At 45.1% G+C, this 13,370-nt stretch overlaps 1 pseudogene; it reads right to left on the bottom strand.

Moving 5' to 3' along the window:
* Positions 1–10,465: 10,465 nt before the first annotated feature.
* On the bottom strand, positions 10,466–12,973 carry LOC140222277 (uncharacterized; annotated as a pseudogene).
* Between the last annotated feature and the right edge of the window lie 397 nt (positions 12,974–13,370).

Here is a 13,370-nt window from a genome sequence, read left to right as displayed (position 1 = left end):
TGCAGCTATACCGTTAGGACAAGTCATCCTGCTAGTTACCTTTGGAACTAAGGAACACTACCGCACCGAGTACATCAGATTTGAAGTCGCCGACTTTGAGACATCTTACCACGCCATACTCGGAAGGCCAGCACTAGCCAAGTTCATGGCCATACCGCATTACGTTTACTTGGTACTCAAAATGCCAGGGCCTCAGGGAGAACTAATGCTATGAGGAGATCTACGACGATCTTACGAGTGTGACACCGAAGCTGTGGAGATTGCTGCAACTTCTCAAGCACCTAGCCTTATGCAACAAGTCTTCACAGCATCAAAGAAACTTCACCCAATCGAACTCGAGATTCCAGAAAACAAGTTCGGGTCCACAGAGGTGAAACCGGCAAGCGAGAGAGACTTCAAACCAGTCGATCTCCAGACAGGCGACTCGTCCAAGACAGCTCTGATCGGAATAGGGCTAGATCCTAAATAGGAAACTGCGCTCATCAGTTTCCTTCGGGCTAACCATGATATCTTTGCTTGGAAACCAGCTGACATGCCCGGTGTGCCCAAGGAACTGATTGAGCACTCTCTCAATGTTGATCCCAAAGCTACTGCAAAATGACAGCGACTCCGCAGGTTCGCCCAAGACAGACGAGAAGCAATCAAAAAAGAACTAGCCAAGCTACTCGCGACAGGGTTCATCAAAGAAGTCTTTCACCCTGACTGGCTAGCCAATCCTGTACTCGTTCGCAAGAAAAACAATGAATGAAGAATGTGCATCGATTACACGGATCTCAACAAACACTGTCCAAAAGACCCTTTTGGATTACCAAGGATCGACCAAGTAGTCCTCTCTACTGCTGGGTGCGATCTACTATGCTTTCTCGACTGTTACTCAGGCTATCATTAGATAAACCTCAAAGAAGAAGATCAAGCTAAAACAGCCTTCATCACACCATTTGGGGCTTTTTGCTACAAAACAATGTCATTTGGACTTAAAAACGCAGGGGCAACTTATCAACGAGCTATACAGCTGTGCTTCGAAAAACAATTACATCGTAATGTTGAAGCTTACGTGGATGACGTAGTCGTCAAAACAAGAAACCAAGAGGAACTTATCGCCGATTTGGAGGAAACCTTCTCAAGTTTATGAGCTTTCCGATGGAAACTCAATCCTACCAAATTCATTTTTGGAGTACCTTCTGGCAAACTACTCGGGTTCATCATTAGCCATCACGGCATTGAGGCCAATCCAGAGAAAATATCTTCTATCACAAACATGCACGCACCAGCTAGCATCAAGGATATGCAGAAACTCACAGGCTGCATGGCAGCCCTCAATCGGTTTATCTCGAGACTTGGAGAACGAGGACTACCCTTCTTCAAGCTTCTCAAATGATAGGACAAGTTCAAATGGACAGAAGAGGCAGAAAAGGCATTAACACAACTCAAAGACTTTCTGTCAAAGCCTCCAATCCTCACTGCTCCATCTCCAAACGAGGACTTGCTCCTATACATAGCAGCTACTACTCATGTCATCAGCACGGCAATAGTAGTTGAACGGTTTGAGCTAGGACATGTTTACAAAGTCCAACGACCTGTGTACTTCGTCAGTGAAGTACTCTCGGACTCCAAAACTCGGTACTCGCCGATACAAAAACTCCTATACTCAATCCTGCTTACTTCACGAAAGCTGCGCCATTATTTCCAAGAACACAGCATCATAGTCATCACTGACTTCTCGCTCGGCGAAATTCTCCACAATAGAGATGCCACGGGTAGAATCTCCAAATGGGCAGTTGAACTCGGAGCTCTAACCTTGGACTTCAAACCAAAGACAGCTATCAAATTCCTGGCTTTGGTCAACTTCGTGGCTGAATGGACTAAAAATCAGGTACCAACACCAGTCGAGGCTAGAGCACTGGGTAATGTATTTCGATGGATCCCTCAAACTCGAAGGGGCTGGTGCAGACGTACTCCTCATCTCCCCAAAGGGAGACCAACTCAAATACGTACTGCAAATCTTCTAGGAAGTCTCAAACAACAAAGCCGAGTACGAAGCACTGCTACACGGCCTTCGCCTTGTAATTTCCCTCAGCATCAAAAGACTACTGGTATACGGTGACTCACTAGTAGTTATAAACCCAGTCAATGACGAATGGGATCGAAACAAGGATAACATGGACGCTTACTGCAAAAAAGTCCTGCAGACTAGAAAACAAGTTCTCAGGCTTGGAATTTCACCATATCGTCCGCGACAACAACGTAGCCACCGACGTACTATCAAAAATGGGCTCAACTCGTGCAGAAGTTCCAGTAGGAATTTTTGTCCACGAACTCCACAAGCCGTCCATACCAGAACAAGTCACACCACCGGTAGTCCATACTACAGAAGTCACTCGAGAAATCATGATGATAAAAATTGACTGGAGGACACCCTTTATCAACTACATCAAGGACCACAAATTACCTTCTGACAAAAATCAAGCTGAGCAAATTTCCCGACGAGGAAAAAACTACGTTCTAGTCGGAGACAAGCTCTATAGAAAAAGTGCATCATCAGGGGTACTCATGAAGTGTGTTACCCATGAAGATGGCCAAGAAATCCTAGAAGAAATTCACAAGGGGATCTGTGGCAACCATGCATCCTCATGAACAATAGTAGGCAAGGCTTTTCGAGCAGGTTTCTACTGGCCGATGGCTTTGGCCGACACGAAACAGTTAGTTCGAAAATGCAAAGCCTGTCAATTCTTCACCAAACAGCAACATGTCCCTGCCTACAAGCTAGTCACAATACCTCCAACATGGCCTTTTGCTTGCTGGGGGCTAGACATGATAGGGCCATTACCAACTATGCTAGGAGGATTCAACCGAGTACTCGTGGCCATCGACAAATTCACCAAGTGGATCGAGGTCAAACCAGTCACTTGCCCCAAGGCAGACCGAGTCCTCGACTTCTTGGATGAAATCGTACACCGTTACTACTTTCCAAACAGAATCATCACAGACCTAGGGTCCAACTTCAACAATCATGACTTATGGGAGTACTGCGAGAATAGTGGAGTTGATGTCCGCTACGTCTCAGTCGCTCACCTACGAGCAAATGGACAAGTCGAGCGTGCTAACAGAATGATAGTCGAAGCTCTCAAGAAAAGACTACACGACGTTGGCAATACAAAAGGAGGCAAATGGCTTAAGGAACTACCTAACGCTCTGTGGGGACTACGAACCCAACCTTGCAAGATTACTGGGCTCTCTCCCTATTTTCTAGTATATGGCTCAGAAGCTATACTACCCGCGGACATCATGTGGCAATCTCCTTCAGTAGAACAATATGACGAAGAAATGGCAGAGGAAACAAGATGCACGAATTCGGATAGCCTAGAAGAAACAAGATGCGCAACATTAGTCCAATCAGCCAGATACCTTGACGGGTTAAGATGATACCACGACCGCAATGTCAAGGAACGATCTTTCAACTTAGGCGACATGGTCCTCAAATGAATTCAAGACACGATTGGATTGCATAAACTCAATTCACCATGGGAAGGTCCTTACATTGTATCCAAGGTTATAGGGCCCGGATCTTACATACTACAAGAACTTTCAGGAGAACAAGTACCAAACTCTTGGAATATAGAATATCTCTGTCACTACTACCCGTAGTAGACAAAAGAACTCGAGTTATTGCTTCAAGCAGAAACTCATTTCAACTACTTGAGCCAACAGCTCGACTACCGACTACAAAATATACTACTCTCGACACAAGACTACAAAAATAGGCATCCCAGCTTTGGCACAAAGTCTCAAAGGCAGACCAATTTTTTACTCAAGTCCGAGGACAAATCAAAAGTTACATATGAGTAAGGGTACTCAAAATACAATACAAATGGACTACAAGCAATTGCCTATTGGCGGGCTGCATTTAAGCCTTAGGCTTTTACAATATCACAAGGCCACTAAGGTCTGCCGACTACAATGGGAAGGGCCCACACGTAAGGAAGCTGCGCAAAACGCAGCCATATCTAGGTCCTCTACCCAAGGCAGCACCAGGAACTCCTGCATCACTGCTACCTCGACAGCGGCAACGATGAATCTCGCGTGTTGCGCAAAGAAGGTAACAAGGCTGCTCTTTTGCTAGCCTTGTCGAACCATCCCACACTGTGGCCATACCTCCACCTCTAAGAGAGCGGGATAAAGACCGTGGCACTCATCAGCCATCACTCGCGAGTTCCAGCGCGTACCTGGCTAGATCACGAGCTGCAAGATGAGGCGCGCGATGCACCCTCCTACGAGGATTCTTCTAGTATCGTGGCTATCCCTACAAGTGCTAGAGTCTATGGAGGGAAGGTGGCTCCAATCTACGAGGAATCTTCTAGCACCGGTGTACTCTTTGAAGGCTCTCTACACTCAAACAACAGCAACCGAAGGCAATCCATCGCTACTCAAAGCCTGATTCGGGTCGACCTCCATGGCGGTCTATTTATAGCCAAGCGCTGCAACCACCAACCACCCAGGAGTTACTATTCGCCCGTGATCGACGAGTCTGGATGACCTCTGACTATGCCCACATGAAAGCATTCACGCTACAAAGGACAAAAGAGTACAGTACACCCGTGCACCCCCCATCAAAGAATAACAAGCAGAGTACTCGACAACAGTGTGACTACTCAAACTCAGCACTCGAAACCGCTCCAAATAACAAAGGATGGACAAGTGTTCATTTTTCAAACAAAATATTGTTCCAAGTACTCGGAAGCCTACAAAAGTACACAAGGCCTAAGGCTCCTCCAAAGATATAAAATCAGACATCTTCGATGCAATTGGTTTAGCCTACTCGAGGTACTGCGTATAAGCCTCCTCCGTGCAGTTGCGAGCAACGCCGTCACCAGCCACCGTCAAATCTGCTCCCGGGTAATACGACTTGACCACAACAAGGACTTGTTTACATACAGCCTTGCAGAGGCCAGCCACCTTACCCGGAGCAGCCTTCAAGCGCTCGACTAGTGAATGTGGTCTTGCGTCCTCTTCAAGAGGGGCATTGGCATTCACCAAGTCCTAAGCGGCATCAGTTAGCTCTTGAAGCTCGCCTCGAAGTCTTCCTATGGTCTGGCCATGATCCCTACAGGCCACCATGGCCACAGCAAGCATCACTCCATTTTGGTTCTTCCTATCCCGCTGATGCTCGCAGGCAGCCTGTGCTTCAGCCAGCGCAGCCCGAAGAAGATTAGCCTCATCGGCTACCCGGTCATGCGCGTTCCTCCAGTCAAGGAGCTGACTACTCGCATCATCCTCTTTCCTCTTGAGATCTACAAAAACAAACAAGTTCAAAAAACCGACTACAGTTGGATATACCCAAGGAATGGAAAGTACTCACCTTGATACTTTTTATTCAAAGACTTATAGTGGCTCTCCAGTTTCTCTTGCAAAACCTCATGATCTGACCGCTCAATGGCGAAGGACTTCGCAGCGTCTTCATGAACCCTCAAAGATTCTGTAAGCCGGGCACACTCCCGCTCCAATTGTTCATTCCGTTCATGAAGGGCCCAAGCATTCCTCTGAGTCCTGTCGTACAGATCCTGCAAAGAAAAGCAAAGGGTCAAGTCTCTTAGCAACAAATAGACAGATAAGAGAAATAACATACCTGAAAGCTTTGCATAGCTCTCTGAAACTCTGACTCTGACGGAAGCCCGAGTACCGGACCTTGAGCACTCTTTACAACATGAGGAGCTGGAACCGTACCCAAGGCTGTACCTAAAAGTGACGAACATGAGTCAAACAAAAACAACGACTACAATATCACTACCCCGAGTACATACCCAGCAGAGCTGTCTCTTTGGTCTTATCAACCACAACCAGGACACAGCTAGTAGACGTCGATAAGGGTACACCACCAGAACCTGAAGCAACTGAAGGATCCTCCACCGAGCGGATCACTTCCTGAAGCATGGACATGGTGGCACCAAGACGACTAGCATCAACTCCGGATACATCATCAACAGACAGATCATCCAAAGGAGTAGAAAGAGTAGTCGAGGGACAAGACTCTACTCATGCCTCTACAGGGACAGTCTCCTCTGCATCCCTACATTAAAATACAAAGTCATCACATGACTTCCAGGAGACTTGAAGATACAAACCAAGAATAAAAAACTCACTGAGTTGATCGTGGCGGCAATCGCACACATTTTTTCTCAGCAACAGACGGTCGAGTACTCGGCACCACAGGAGTAGCTGCAGGTGCAGTTTTTTCGCTAAGTCCTGCAAAAATAGGGTCAAGACTACAATAAACTCAAACTAACAAAAATAGTCGGGGAGAAGGCTCACCACTAGCGATCACATTGGATAATAAAGAGCCAGTAGCAACTACTGGCGATACCCCTTTCGCAACATCCGAAACCCTAGCAGGCAAACCTAGAACTGCCTGGTTAGGGACCGGCAACACGGTAGCCGACGGAGTCTGGCCTGTTGGCTCGGGGGCTACTCCAGCATCCACTGGCGGCACCTCCCCTGGTACCTTTTCAACAGACGCAACACCTACGTCCTTGGTGGCCGCGGCTACCTCATCGGATGTAGCCTCATCGTCACCAAGAGTCGCATCGTCAACCTTTTCAGACAAATAAAGTGATCAAAAGGCTATAGGATAGACCCTACCAGTTACCAGTGAATACATGACTACATACCTTGGCACCCTGAGACTTCTCAGGAGTTGAAGTCGAGGCAGACTTAGCAGCAGACCTCTTGCGAACTACTCGGCGTTTCTTCGTAGGAGGAGAAGGCTCATCTTCTGACTCTTCAGCGGCAGACTCTTCCTCTGAATACACCAGGTATCCGGAGAGAACTCAGGACTGCAGAATAAGTCGTTACACAAATAATATTCCAACATCTCAAAAAAAAAGAGGTCAGACAAAAAACATACCTTTGATGATCCATACCAAGCATCGAATTGGCGAAGAGTTGAAGGAATAACGGGTACTCCTTGATAATTTCTGAAGAACTTGGCCAACAGTGCCTCCACATCATCATCGGAAATATCCTCAGTAGACATACGTGACTGGTCATCAAATCCCGAGTACTCCCAACCGGAGTGAGCCCGTTTCTGCAGAGGCTGAACTCTCCTCTTAAGAAAGCTGGCTGCCACATTAATTCCAGTTAAACCCAGTGCCTTCAACTCAGCAATCTGGGTCAGCAAGTGGTCGAGCTCTAGGGTATCTTCAGGCTCGCTCACCCAGTTCTCCGCATGCTTGGGGGCGTGACCAGTAACTACCGGCAAGCAAGGACTATGGTTCCCAATGTAAAACCACTTCCTTTTCCACTCACCATGGGAATCTGTCAAATTATAATCAAGATAGGTGCTCGAGTTCCTAAGTTGGAACCTGGCCCCTCCAAAAACCTCTATCCTAATAGCACTAGGCTGAGGCTTGCAACGAAATAGTTTCCTAAATAGCTTAAGGCTAGGAGGAACTCCCAGATAGACCTCACACAAGTGTACAAAAATAGATATATGAAGAACACTATTGGGGTTCAAGTGAACCAGCTGAAGCTTGGAGTACTCAAGGATACCTCTGAAGAAGTCGGAGGTAGGCACCACCAATCCCCTTTCCACAAAGTGAGTGAGCATGACTTTCTCGTTCGGATGCTTCTTGAACTGCCACGCGTTAGCAAAGGCAGTCCTCCACTCGAGTACCTCCTTTGGCTGCAGAAGTTTGGCATCAACAAGCGCCTGAATGGCAGCCTCCTTCATCACCGAATTCTGCCAAGTAATTCCAGGTGATGGCGGCACAGTCTGATTCGTTGGACCAACCTTTGGCGCCGGCAATGCCAGCTCCTTTCCCTTCTTCATCTTGGATCTCACCTTAGCCGCCGCCGGAGCGTCGCCTTGAGATTTTTCGGGTTTCTTCCCCATCTTCTTGGTGCACATCAGATGATCTTTGCTGCAGCAAGGAAGTCAACCTCAGATTTCTCTCAAAGAACAACAACAATGGTGGTGGTGGCACTGAAGAATCACGGTGGCGCAAGGAGGAACAGAAAAGCGGGGGAAAAGGGGACAAAATAGATCTGTTGAAATGAAACGTAACCCTAACCAAAAGGGGGACCTTTCTGTTATATCTCCTTCACCTCCGGATTCTAAGCGTCAGTTACGCAAGGTCAGGTTTGAAATAGATTTATTACCATAACACCCAACGGCTACTCCTATCAACAGGTTTTGACCACTTCATCGACAAAAAATCGCCTAAGTGCTCGGGGGCTGCGGGTATTGCACCCGATGATCAGAATTTTCTTTTTTAGATTACCAGAGTAAAATAGCCAAGAAGCAGGATTGACCCTAAGCCTGACTCTTTGACTCAACCTAAGGCTCGGGGGCTACTCCATATGGAGTGCGATTGTCATCGCACTACCATAAAATTCTTGGAATAGAGCAACTCAAAGGAACAAGAAGATTACCTTCCAGCCATGCGATAGTACTCGAGCACTTTGGACACTACAGCCTCTACGAAGTACTCGAATGGTGCCCACAGTACTCGAGACTGTGGCGCACGACTACAAAGTACTCGGGGGCTTGTCGGGCATGCACCCCAGGCCTACGAGTAGGCCCTGAATGACCCATTAAGGGATGTACTCGGACATGATCAAGACAAGGGGATAGGCTTATCCCACTCGGACTAGTTAAGTATGTATATGGAAACTACTCGGACCATACCGAGTAGAACTCTGTAATTGTACTCAACTAGGATTCAGACTTGTAACCCTGCCCTCCCGTGTATATAAGGGTGTGCAGGGACCCCCCTCAAGGACAACTCCAGTACATCTAAGATCAATACAACCAACTCACAGGACGTGGGGTATTACACGATCTAGCGGCCCGAACCTATCTAAATCGTGTTCCTTGCATCACCATCGACTCCTTGATTCTCGATGGCCCTTACTGCACAAAAGACCACATAGGGTACCCCCTAGGCGAGTTGCCGGTCTAAGACACCGACAGTGACGTGGAGGTGGCAACGACAGGGTGGCGACGGGGGGCGCGGGGACCCGAGGTGGCAGAGTCGGGCGACGATGAGGTGAGGAGGGGCCCACGCGGCGAGACAACAATGGCGATGAGGGGGCACAGCAGCAGCGGATGAAGCGAGGAGGCGACGGTGGCGGATCGAGCGAGAGGAGGACGTGCAAAATGCGCCTAAGTGTTGAGGGAGAAGAAGGGGCGCCAGCCTTAACCCCCCTCCCCTTTTAGTACTGGGCAAAAAGGGGAGCCGATACTAAAGGCCCTTTTGTACCAGGTGGTGGGAACACCCGGTACTAAAGGCGTGGGAACACCCGGTACTAAAGGGGAGGCCTTTAGTACCGGGTTCCCACCACCCGGTACTAAAGGGGTTGCATACTCCTGTTTTAGTTTCCCACCCAAACATCTTTTTATTTTTCTTTCTTTTACAAATGCTATTGTATTAATTTATTGCGTAGTAAATCAAATAACATTCATAAAAATTGGAAAAACAATTTGGTAGCTTCATGTTTATTAGATATACACTATAAAAATGTCAGATGCGATCAAATATCAAACATGGTAAAGTTATTGATTTTAACTTTGTAATAGGTTATAATGGTCATAATACATATGGTAACTTTAAAATTCAAAAAAATAAATATTTTGACCATGCAAAAATTAGAAGAATAGTGCCTGTAGTGTTATTAACATGTTTATCATGATTTAATCATGTACTTGTTTAGGTACGTAAATTTTTTGTTTAATATTTAATGGTGCTAAAAAAATTGAAATATTTAATATTTTAACCATGCAAAAATTAGTTCATGTTTAATAGGGTGAGATTTTTGCAAATAGTATTGTTCAATCAACTTATTCGAATTGGAGGTACTACTAAATTGAAGAGATTGCTAACTCCAATCAACTTATTCGAAGATGAATGCATTTTCTGCCATTCGTTTAGAACGAATGAGGAGGTAATATAGTTTACATTATGTAACATCTATTGCATCACACTGGCATTGTTTTCCTCCTATTTCAGATTCATGGTCCGATGGTATATTATCTAAAAGGAAGACTTGTGTCCATTGAAGAGGGCAACTTATCGAAGGCCATCTATGTCCATAAGAAATGCAAGATCAAATGCAAAGCAAAGTCTTTAAGCTAGGTCAAATGCAGAGAGATGTGCTTGAGCAAGGTCAAGCACAGAGCCAAGTCTTTAAGCGAGGTCAAATGCAGAGATATGTGCTTAAGCAATGTCAAATGCAGAGTGACGAATTGACCAGACAATTTAACTCTACAACTAAAGCCAGCCCTGCTTGGGCAACAAAGGTTCTTACATTTATTCTTTTTTACTTTTTTTTATAAACTAGGATCTCTTTTACGGTGCACAATACCATCACCTAGTGGTATAAAGTATAAACAAGATCTAACCATTCATAATTAAGGGCATTACATTAATTTCTTTGTTGATAACCAAAAACACAACATAATGGTTCAAATACATTACCCAACATCATCTAATGGGATGTTAATAACCCTCCTTTTGATTAACATCCCTTGGTTGTGATCGTGGCGTAAGTATGGAGTGTCCTCTTTGGCTAACGGGATGCTTGGATCAACCTCGACTGAAAATGGAGGAAGATCATCGAACCGATCATAATCTTCTAAAATGTCAGTCTTTTCCTCAACTCCAACAATTTTTCAATTCCCTGGAAAAACTATGTGGCGCTTTGGCTGGTCATCTGACTTATTAGCACCCTTCCTTATTGGTTTGCTTGACATGTCCTTCATGTAGAAAACTTGAGTCACGTCAATGGCTAGGACGTATGGTTTATCTCTATATCCAATCTTGTTGAGGTCTACTAGTGTCATCCCATAGTTGTCTGTCGTTATGCCTCCTCCAGTAAGTTTCACCCATTGGCACCGAAACAGAGGGATTTTCAAAGATCCATAGTCGAGTTCCCATATCTCCTCAATGACACCATAGTATCTATCTTTTTTTCCATTGTTGTATATTGCATATATATAGACACCACTATTTTGGTTTGTGCTCTTTTGATCTTAGCCTCTGGTGTAAAATGTGTACCTATTTATCCTGTATCCTTGGAATATCGATACTGAGATAGATGGACCCCTAGCCAACCATGCTAGTTGTTCTTCAATTTTATCATCACCCATCAGTTGTCGTCGCAACCAAGAGGTGAAAGTGTGAATGTGATGACGTGTAATCCACGCCTCAGTCTTCCATTTGTTTGAGGACCGTACAATAGCCCTGTGCTCTCCATATATGGAGTGACCAGGGATAATTGTTGCAGGACCGTGAAGTGTGCTTTATGAAATGTATCCTTATCAATGTCCATCCAAACTTTCCTCCCTAGTGTGCCCTTTCCCTTCAGTCTTTCATCAATAAAGTCAATACAAAACTCAATGACCTCCTCTATTCCTTATCCTTTTGCGATGCTTCCTTTCGGATGAGCACGGTTACGAACATGCTTCTTCAGAATTTCCATAAACCTCTCGAAAGGGCACATATTATTAAGAAATAGAGGACCGAGAACAAAAATCTCTTCAACAAGGTGGACTAGAAGGTGGGTCATGATATTAAAGAAGGAAGGTTGAAAGACAATCTCAAAGCTGACAAGGCATTGCACCACATCATTCTGCAGCTTTAGTAGATTTTTTGGATGGATTGCCTTATGAGAAATCATGTTGAGAAATGCACATAGCTTCACAATTGTCATTCTCACATTCTCTGGTAGAATACCCCTCAATGCAATAGGTAGCAATTGTGTCATCAGGGCATGGCAGTCATGAGCCTTTAGATTTATGAATTTCTTTTGTTTAAAATTTATTAATGCCTATATATTTAAGGAGTAGTTCGATGGGACCTTGGTACTATTCAAGCACTCAAACATGTTTTCCTTCTCTTCCTTGCTAAGAGTGTAACTGGCAGGATGCAAGTAATACCCATCATCTGTCTTTTCCGGATGTAGGCCATCTCGTTGTTTTATACGTTTCAGGTCCCGACATGCTTCAATTGTATCCTTTGCCTTTCCATATGCACCCAGGAAGCCAAGCACATTCACACAAAGATTTTTCATCAGGTGCATCACATCAATTGCATTACGGACCTAAAGGACTTTCCAATAAGCTAGCTCCCAAAATATAGACTTCTTGTTCCACATGGGTGCATTTCCATCCTCGTCGTTCGGAACAGGTTGGTTTCCAGAGCCCTTGCCAAAGACTATCCTCACATCCTTTATCATAGAAAATACACGTTTACCATTACGGTGAACGGGCTTAGTACATTTTTTCCTCTCCTTCAAAATGCTTCCATTTCTTTCTTAACAGGTGCTTAGCAGGAAGAAATCAATGATGGCCCGTATACACGACCTTCCTATAGTGTTTCAAATACATGCTGCAAGTATCATCTAATCAGTGTGTGCAGGCTCGAAATCCCTTCTCTGATTGTCCGGATAGGTTACCAAGCGCTGGCCAATCGTTGATGGTTACGAACAACAATGCTCGTAGATTAAAAGTCTCATTTTTGTCCTCATGCCACACACGTACACCTTCTTTCTTCCATAATAGTATAAGTTCATCAACCAACGGTCTTAGGTAAACATCAATATTGCTGCTAGTTTATTTTGGGCCTTGGATAATTATCGATATCATAATGAACTTCCGCTTCATGCACATCCAAGGCGGAAGGTTGAACATACATAAGGTCACAGGCCAAGTGCTATGACCACTACTGAACTCACCGAATGGATTGAATCCATCTGTACTTAAACCAAACCGTATGTTTCTTGCATCCTTTTCAAACTCGGGAAATTCTCTATCAACTGTTTTCCACTAGGAGCCATCAACGGGGTGTCTGATCATTTCATCTTGCTTACGTTCTTCTTTGTGCAACCGCATCAACTTTGCATGTGCCTTGTTTCTGAACAAACGCTTCAACCGTGGTACTATAGGGATATACCACATTACCTTTGCAGGAACTTTCTTCATGGTGGCATGCCCCTGAACATCACTAGGGTCATCTCGCCTGATCTTATAACGCAGCGCTTTGCACACAGGACAAGCCTCCAATTTCTTGTATTCCTCACCGCGATAGAGGATACAGTCATTAGGACATGCATGTATCTTTTGTACCTCCAAACCCAAAGGGCAAACAATCTTTTTTGCTTCGTACTTTGAGGATGGCAATTTGTTCCCCTCGGGAAGCATGTTCTTTATGATTTTCATTAACTCATCAAAACCCTTGTCAGAAACTCCATTTTTTCCATCTATTGCAGCATTTCCAGTGTGGTACCCAACTTTTTGTGCTCTTGTATGCAATCTGGGTACAACAATTTCTTATGATCATCTAACATATGCTCGAACTATTTTGACTCGTTCACATTCT

The sequence above is a fragment of the Setaria viridis genome, chromosome 3 (genome assembly GCF_005286985.2).
Source record: "Setaria viridis chromosome 3, Setaria_viridis_v4.0, whole genome shotgun sequence".
NCBI classification, from domain to species: Eukaryota; Viridiplantae; Streptophyta; class Magnoliopsida; order Poales; family Poaceae; genus Setaria; species Setaria viridis.
Note: the sequence above shows the minus strand (reverse complement) of the source record. Positions and strands in the feature narration are given on the sequence as shown.